The sequence below is a fragment of the Myxine glutinosa genome, chromosome 13 (assembly GCF_964187855.1).
Source record: "Myxine glutinosa chromosome 13, kmMyxGlut1.1, whole genome shotgun sequence".
Classification (NCBI taxonomy): domain Eukaryota; kingdom Metazoa; phylum Chordata; class Myxini; order Myxiniformes; family Myxinidae; genus Myxine; species Myxine glutinosa.
Window position 1 is genome coordinate 7,123,660 of NC_136273.1, and position 9,008 is coordinate 7,132,667.

A 9,008-nucleotide genomic window follows, 5' to 3' on the forward strand; every position below is an offset into this window, starting at 1 on the left:
TGGCCGTAGACGAGCTCGGCGGCGGATGCCCGGAGGTCCTCCTTGGGGGCCGTGCGGAGGCCCAAAAGGACCTACGGCAGCCGGTCGGTCCAACCGTCGTCCTGAAGGCCGGCCATGAGTGCGGCCTTCATGGAGCGGTGAAACCGCTCGCACAACCCGTTGGCTTGGGGGTGGTAGGCCGTGGTGCGGTGCAGCGTGACCCCCAACGAGCGGGCGACCGCGCCCCAAAGTTCGGACGTGAACTGTGGGCCGCGTTCGGACGAGATGTCCGCCGGTGCGCCGAAGCACGCGACCCAGGTGGCGATGAACGCCTGCGCCACGTCGGCGGTGGTGGTGGAGGTGAGGGGCACGGCTTCTGGCCACCTGGTGGTCCTGTCCACCATGGTGAGCAGGTGGGTGAACCCCCGCGATGGGGGCAGGGGACCCACCAGGTCCACGTGGACATGGTCGAAACGCCGTGCAGGCACGGTGAAAGGTGCCAGCGGGGCCTGGGTGTGGCGGTGGACCTTGGCCCGCTGGCAGGCCGTGCAGGCGTTGGCCCAGTCGCGGACGTTCCGTCGAAGGCCGTGCCAGACGAAACGCGCCGACACCAGCTTCTGAGAAGCTTTCCGGCCCGGGTGAGAAAGGCCGTGGATGGAGGCGAAGATGCGGCGCTGCCAGGAAACGGGCACGATGGGGCGAGGCTGGCCCTGGGAGACGTCGCAGAGCAGGACGGTGCCCGCGAAGGGGATGTCGGCCAGGCGGAGGCCCGTGTCCGCCGCCCGGAGGGCCTGCAACGAGGTGTCGGTGGTCTGGTCGGCCGCCATGAGCGCGAAGTCCACGCCGAGGTGGACCGCGTTCGCGCTGGCCCGAGAAAGACAGTCGGCCACAGTGTTGTCTTTGCCGGCGACATGCCGGATGTCCGTGGTGAATTCCGACACGGCGGAGAGGTGGCGCTGCTGGCGGGCCGACCACAGCTCCGTGACTTTGGCCATTGCGTAGACCAACGGCTTGTGGTCGACGAAAGCCGTGAACGGGCGGCCCTCCAGGAGCTGTCGCAAATGGCGAATGGCCAGGAATAGACCGAGCAGCTCGCGGTCGAACGTGCTGTATTTTAACTCGTTCGGCCGGAGCTGCCGGCTGAAAAAAGCGAGTGGCTGCCAAACCCCGTCCACCCATTGTTCATGGACGGCGCCCACCGCGTAGTTGGAGGCGTCCGTAGTGAGGGCGATGGGCGCGTTGAGCACTGGGTGAGCCAGCAGCGTTGCGTCAGCGAGGGCCCGTTTTGCGCTCGCGAAGGCCGCGTCCATGGCCGCGGACCAAACTATGTCATGCTTGGCCGGCTTGCCCCGGAGGGCCTCATAAAGGGGCCGCATGAGCTGAGCAGCGCGGGGCACGAATCGGTGATAAAAATTCACCATGCCGAGGAACTCTTGTAGGGCCTTGATGGAACGGGGACGCGGGAACGTGGTGATGGCCTCGACCTTGGTCGGCAGCGGCACGGCCCCGGTCTTGGTGATGCGGTGGCCCAAAAAGTCAACGGTCGTCGTGCCGAAGTGGCATTTGGCCGGGTTGACAATTAAGCCGTGCTCGCTGAGGCGACCGAACAGTGTTCGGAGGTGGAGGAGGTGCTCGGCGCGGGACGTGCTGGCGACGAGGATGTCGTCCAGATAGACGAAAAGAAATGGCAGGTCGCGCAGCACGCCATCCATTAAGCGCTGGAACACCTGGGCCGCGTTCTTGAGGCCAAACGGCATCCTCAAAAATTCGAACAGGCCGAACGGCGTTATGACGGCCGTCTTCGGGATGTCGGCCGCCCGGACAGGTACCTGGTGGTATCCCCGTATCAGGTCAATTTTGGAAAATATGACCCGTCCCGCCAAACGGGCGGAAAAGTCCTGGATGTGCGGGATCGGGTACCTGTCGGGGGTGGTAGCGTCGTTGAGGCGGCGGTAGTCACCACACGGGCGCCATCCGCCCCCTGGCTTTGGCACGATGTGCAGTGGTGAGGCCCACGCGCTATTGGAGCGCCGCACGATGCCGAGGTGCTCCAACGCGTCGAACTCGGCCTTTGCCACGGCGAGCTTGGCCGGGTCGAGGTGGCGGGCCCTGGCGTAGACCGGCGGGCCCGTAGTGGGTATGTGGTGCTCGATCCCATGCCGCACTGCGACGGCCGAAAACGTCGGCCGTGTGAGGGCCGGGAATTCCGCGAGCAGGCGAGCGAACTCGTTCGCCGTCGGGAGGGCGCACGCCAGTTCGGTCGGCACGGAGCTGCTCATCGTGCACGCCAGGGAGCTGAAGGTCTCGGCGTTGACAAGGCGACGACGTTTGACGTCGACCAGCAGCCCGTGCGTGCAGAGGAAGTCGGCGCCCAGCAAAGCCATGGGGACGCAGGCGGTCACAAAGGTCCACTGAAAGCGCTGGCTGCCGAAGCAGAGGGTGACGTTGCATGGGCCGAAAGTGCGTATGGCCGAGCCATTAGCAGCGACCAAAGAGGGGCCGCAAACGGCGTCCCGCCTGTCCTGCTCGGAGGCGGGTATGACGCTCAGTTGGGCGCCGGTGTCACAAAGGAAAAGCCGCCCGGACGCTTTGTCCCGAATAAAAAGCAAGTTGCCCGAGTGGCCGGCGCTCAGGGCTGGGAATGAACGCCGGCCCGGCCGTTTCCCGACTTGCCGAAAGTGCACGGGGGTCGGCACGTCCGAGCCTTGTGTCCGAACCTGGCGTGGTAATAACACCACGCCTGGTCAGGTGGAGGCCCCGGCCGTCGTGTCGGAAGCGTTCGGTGCGGCGTGGCGGCCGCCAGTTTCACCGGCAGTTCGGCCTCCAACCGCGCAGGGCGCTCGGGCGTCGTGGGCGTCGCTTCGGACGGCGGCAGGCTCCAGGTAGCCGCGCCGATGTGTTGGCCCGCCGAGGAGATCTTATCGGCTTCCCTGGCGAGGGCGCGGGGATCGGTGATCGACGTGCCAGCCAGGGCGAGGCGTACCGGGTGAGGCAGCTGGCGAAGGAACAACTCGTGGAACAGAAAATCCGGAGAGTGCTCACCGAGCAACGAGAGCATGTAGTCCATGCGCTCGGACGGGCGCGTGTCGCCGAGCTCGGGCAGGTCGAGCAGGCGCCGTGCGCGTGCCGCCGGTGAGAGGGCGAAAGCGTCGAGGAGGAGCGTCTTCAGTGCGTCATACTTGTCGGCAGCCGGCGGGTGCTCGAGGAGGCTCAGGGCGCGGGCCGCGGTGGCGGAACCGAGTGCTGCCACGACGTGGTGGAAGCGGGTGTTGTCCGCGGTGATGCCTCGCAGGGCAAACTGGGAGTCCGCCTGGGCGAACCAAACAGCCGCGTGAGCCTCCCAGAAGGTAGGCAGTTTAAGAGTCACTGCCATGTCCATGTCGGTAGGTCACCAGTGAAGGAGCTGCGCTCCAACACGAGTCGAAAGAATTGACGCGACCAAAGATGGAATTCGTCCGAGTTGCTTTATTGAAACAAAACAGCTCAGGTATTCTGACAAAAGCCCGTTTATCGGGCAGCAATATATATACACAGTTATGTCGGGAAGTTTGCCCGGCAAAAGCTATACCGGGCATGCCCGGGTGTCAAGGGCGAGCCTTGGAAAGGCGAGTCTGGACCTGCCCGGGCGTGTTTGGCTGCGGCCTGGCCAGTCGAGGCTGGGCGTGCCCGGGCGCTCTGGACGAGCACTGGAAAGGCGAGAGCGGGCATGCCCGGACGCTCTGGGCGAGCCCTGGAAAGGCGATAGCGGGCATGCCCGGACGCTCTGGGCGAGCCCTGGAAAGGCGATAGCGGGCATGCCCGGACGCTCTGGGCGAGCCCTGGAAAGGCGAGAGCGGGCATGCCCGGGAAAGACGAGACCGGGCGTACCCGGGACGTTCGGGCGTGCCCGGGAACAGTGAGTCCGGGCATGCCCTGGAGAGGCGCGTCTGGCCGTGTTCTGGCCGGTGCAAGGCGATTGTGTGCATCCAGCGGTAACCGCTGCAGGAGCATTGAAAACATACCTCCGACTCAAGATGTTCTCTATCGGCATCTACTTCGAGTTGGTTATCAGGCTGGCCATGTATGGGGTCAGGCCCTGTTAAAAGCACCTCACCTGCCCAGCCCAGCAGAGTTTGGATGGACGCGAAAGAACAATTTGGCCGAATGGGAAGTGATGTGGAGGAACCTGCCCCCTGCCGGTGCAGCATGCCGTGCTGTTATTAAGTGTGGCTGTATTAAAGGCTGCAGAGGAAGATGTAAATGTGCGGAAGAAAATCTACCCTGTACATTACTCTGCAAGTGCGGTGGTTGTGAGCGAGAAGGGTGACAAGAGAACGGTTGACATTGAAACATGAGTGTTCTTGGACGTTATTGTTCTATCTCATGCACACCAAAAAACTTTTGTACTACTACAGTGTAATTTTCTGAAGTGTTTTCCTAAATGAAAGGAAAATAACACTTTGTACAAATAAACTAGTTTATCGAAACCAGTTTGTGCTACTTTATTCCTGGAATTTTGCATTTTTCCCCTCCAAATGCCCTTAAAGTGACACCTAGAGGTCCCCAAAACAATGAAAAATGAATATTTATGTTATCATATATAATCCTTGGTGATACTTTAGTGTGCAGATGATATTAAAATAACAATTTGATATTTTCTGATGTAACATAAATTTATTCTAGCTAAATAATGATTCTATGTAGGAGCTATGCTCCAACGTAAATCGGAAGAATGGACGCGACAAAAAGCTGGAATTCGTCCGAGTTTCTTTATTGTGTCAAATCAACTCGGGTACTCTGAAAAGCCCGTTTATCGGGCAGCAATATATATACACATTATCCCGGAGCGTTTGCCCGGGAAAGGCGAGAGGGGGCGTGCCCGGGCGTCCTGGAGGAGCCCTGGAAAGGCGAGGCTGGGCGTGCCCGGGCGTTCTGGGCGAACCCTGGAAAGGCGAGTCTGGACGTGCCCGGGCGTCCTGGACGAGGCCTGGCAAGTCGAGAGCGGGCATGCCCGGGCGTCCTGGATGAGCCCTGGAAAGGCGAGGCTGGGCGTGCCCGGGCGTACCCTGGAAAGGCGAGTCTGGACATGCCCGGGCGTCCTGGACGAGGCCTGGCAAGTCGAGAGCGGGCATGCCCGGGTGTCCTGGACGAGCCCTGGAAAGGCGAGGCTGGGCGTGCCCGGGCCTCCTGGATGATGCCTGGCAAGTCGAGAGCGGGCATGCCCGGGCGTCCTGGACGAGCCCTGGAAAGGCGAGTCTGGACGTACCCGGGCGTCCTGGACGAGGCCTGGCAAGTCGAGAGCGGGCATGCCCGGGCGTCCTGGACGAGCCCTGGAAAGGCGAGGCTGGGCGTGCCCGGGCGTCCTGGACGAGCCCTGGAAAGGCGAGTCTGGACATGCCCGGGCGTCCTGGACGAGGCCTGGCAAGTCGAGAGCGGGCATGCCCGGGCGTCCTGGATGAGCCCTGGAAAGGCGAGGCTGGGCGTGCCCGGGCGTCCTGGGCGAGCCCGGCATGGTGATCGCTCCGCGTCCTCGGTAGGTGCAAGGCGATTGTGTATACCCAGCGGTAGCCGCTACATTATCTATCTATAATTCCAGTAATCTCTGTGTGTTTGTTTGTACGTTTGTACGTTTGTACGTTTGTACGTTTGTACGTTTGTACGTTTGTTTGTCTGTGACCGCTGTTTCTCGACAACCACGAGTCCGATATACTTTAAACTTGCCAGGTATATTGCTGGGGACCCGAGGATGTGCCTTTTCAAGGTTTCATATTAATCGGACAATTACTTACCGAGCTATGTCCAAAAAACGATTCAACCAATCAGAGAGCAGCGAGCTATCGCGTGTGCCGAACGTGGCGGACACACTCTGCCTCGGATGGCACATTTGAGAGCGTATTCATTTATTTCACGTTTGCAAACTATGTTGGCGCTATGTTGGCGTTAAACTATGTTTTAAAACTAATAAAAACCCCGGGGGGATTGTCACTGTACTCGCAAGCCGTTCGCCGTTCGCTTTGGCGTTGCGAATGGACCAAAACATTTCATGCACCAAACCATTTCATGTAAAGCGTTCGCCGTTCGCTTTGGCGTTGCGAATGGACCAAAACATTTCATGAACCAAACCATTTCATGTAAATAGAGGGGGGGATATAATTTTAGATATAGATATAGTACGGGCATGCCCTAGTCATATATAATCCTTGGTGATACTTTAGTGTGCAGATGATATTAAAATAACAATTTGATATTTTCTGATGTAACATAAATTTATTCTGGCTAAATAATGATTCTGACTAGCGGCCATTTTTAAAATGGCCGCCACGGGTGACACAGGACAGATCCAGAATGCCTCCAATCTTTAAAATGTTCCCCATAATGTCTGGTATTAGTGTACCAAGTTTCATGCTTTAATCATAAAATGCACGATTATTCACCTATCCGCTGGACTATTGGCTAAGTCTCCCATAAAGTCCAAAGAACAATGAGAAAGAATCTGAAAATGCAAAGCCCATCCACGTCCACTTTGTATTCGGACTTCTTCTTCTTCTTGCATATACGAAACATGACAAAAACAGCTAAAATAAATACAAAAAGATTGACTATTTAAGGCAACCTTGATGATTGGACCTCAAAAGCAATAGGCTTCCGGGACCCAACATGCAAACTCTGTTGAAACTAAGTCAATCAGATGAAAAGTGCCAATTTTGTGACCTTGACCTTTGACCTTCTTGACAGAACATAGGAACACTAGATGAATTGGGTCATATTGCGTCACTGACATTGATATGACTGACAGTGATATTTAGCAAAACGAGTACCAGCTTACTGGAAACATCACGGGCACGACACAGCAGCACGGACACAGCATGACAGCAGCATGGGCACGACACAGCAGCACGGGCACAGCACGACAGCAGCATGGGCACGACACAGCAGCACGGGCACAGCATGACAGCAGCACGGGCACGACAGCAGCACGGGCACGACAGCAGCAGCACGGGCGCAGCATGACAGCAGCATGGGCACGACAGGCACAACACAGTAGCACGGGCACGACACAGCAGCACGGACACAGCATGACAGCAGCACGGGCAAGACACAGCAGCATGGGCACTACACAGCAGCACGGGCACAGCATGGCAGCAGCACGGTCACGACAGGCACAACACAGCAGCATTGGCACTGTACGACACAGCAGCATGGGCATGACAGCAGCACGGGAACGACAGGCATAACACAGCAACATGGACATGACACAGCACGGGCACGACACAGCAGCACAGACACAGCACGAGATAGCAGCAGGGGCATGACAGGCACAACACAGCAGCATGGACACGACAGGCACAACACAGCAGCATGGGTACGACACAGCATGGGCACGACACAGCAGCACGGGCACGACAGGCACAACACAGCAGCATGGACACGACAGGCACAACACAGCAGCATGGACACGACACAGCACGGGCACAACAAAGCACGGGCATGACACAGCAGCACGGACACAGCACGAGACAGCAGCACGGGCACGACAGGCACGACACAGCAGCACGGGCACGACAAGCACAACACAGCAGCAGAGACACGACCCTGCAGCACGAGACAGCATCACGGGCACGACAGGCACAACACAGCAGCATAGGCACGACCCTGCAGCACGGACACAGCACAGGCACACACAGCACAGCACGAGGCAGCAGCACAGACACGACAGGCACAACACAGCAGCATAGACACGACCCTGCAGCACGGACACAGCACGGCAACAGCACGGGCACAACACAGCAGCACGGACACAGCAGCATGGACACAGCAGCACGGACACAGCACAGGCACGACAGGAACAACACTGCAGCATGGACACGACAGGCACAACACAGCAGCACGAGCACGACAAAAGCACGACACATTAGCACGGGCACGACAGCAGCACGGACACATCAGCACGGGCACGGCAGCAGCACAGACACAGCAGCATGGGCACGACACAGCAGCACGGGCACGACAGGGCACAACACAGCAGCATGGACACGACAGGTACAGCACAGCATGGGCACAGCACAGCACGGGCACGACACAGCAGCACGGACACAGCAGCACAGGCAAGACAGGCACAACACAGCAGCATAGGCACGACCCTGCAGCACGGACACAGCACAGGCACAACACAGCACAGCACGAGGCAGCAGCACAGACACGACAGGCACGACACGGCAGCACGGGCATGACAGGCACGACAGCAGCACGGGCATGACAGCAGCACGGGCATGACAGCAGCACGGGCACGACAGCAGCACGGACACAGCAGCACGTACACAGCAGCACGGACATAGCAGCATGGACACAACAGCACGACACAGCAGCATGGGCATGAAAGCAGCACAGGCACAACAGAGCAGCATGAACACGACAGGCACAACACAGCAGCATGGGCACAGCACGGGCACGACACAGCACAGCATAAGACAGCAAAACGGGCATGACAGGCACAACACAGCAGCACAGACACAGCAGCATGGGCACAACAGGCACAACACAGCAGCATAGGCACGACCCTGCAGCACGGGCACAACACAGCAGCACGGACACAGCATCACAGGCACAACACAGCAGCACAGGCACAACACAGCAGCACAGGCACAACACAGCAGCACGGGCACGACAGGCACGACACAGCAGCACAGGCACGACCGCAGCACGGGCACGGCAGGCACAACACAGCAGCACGGGCACAACACAGCAGCACGGGCATGACACAGCAGCACAGGCACAACGTAGCAGCACGGGCACGGCACGATACAGCCACCTTGGAGACCCCCAACAAATACTTCGTCCCACCATCACAGGTTGACCTGGTGTCCTGTGTTGTGGGATCATCCCATTTAGTACTTTCCCGGGACGCAATTTGTGTCTCCATTTAAATCTCACATGTCCATGTGCTGGTAGCTCAGTAAAGATGGTGTTGTAGCGTGGTGCTACGCACGCAACTTGTTTGGCAAAGAAGGTAAGCCACAACGCGTAGGGTCAAAAGAGTCTTTATTGTAAAG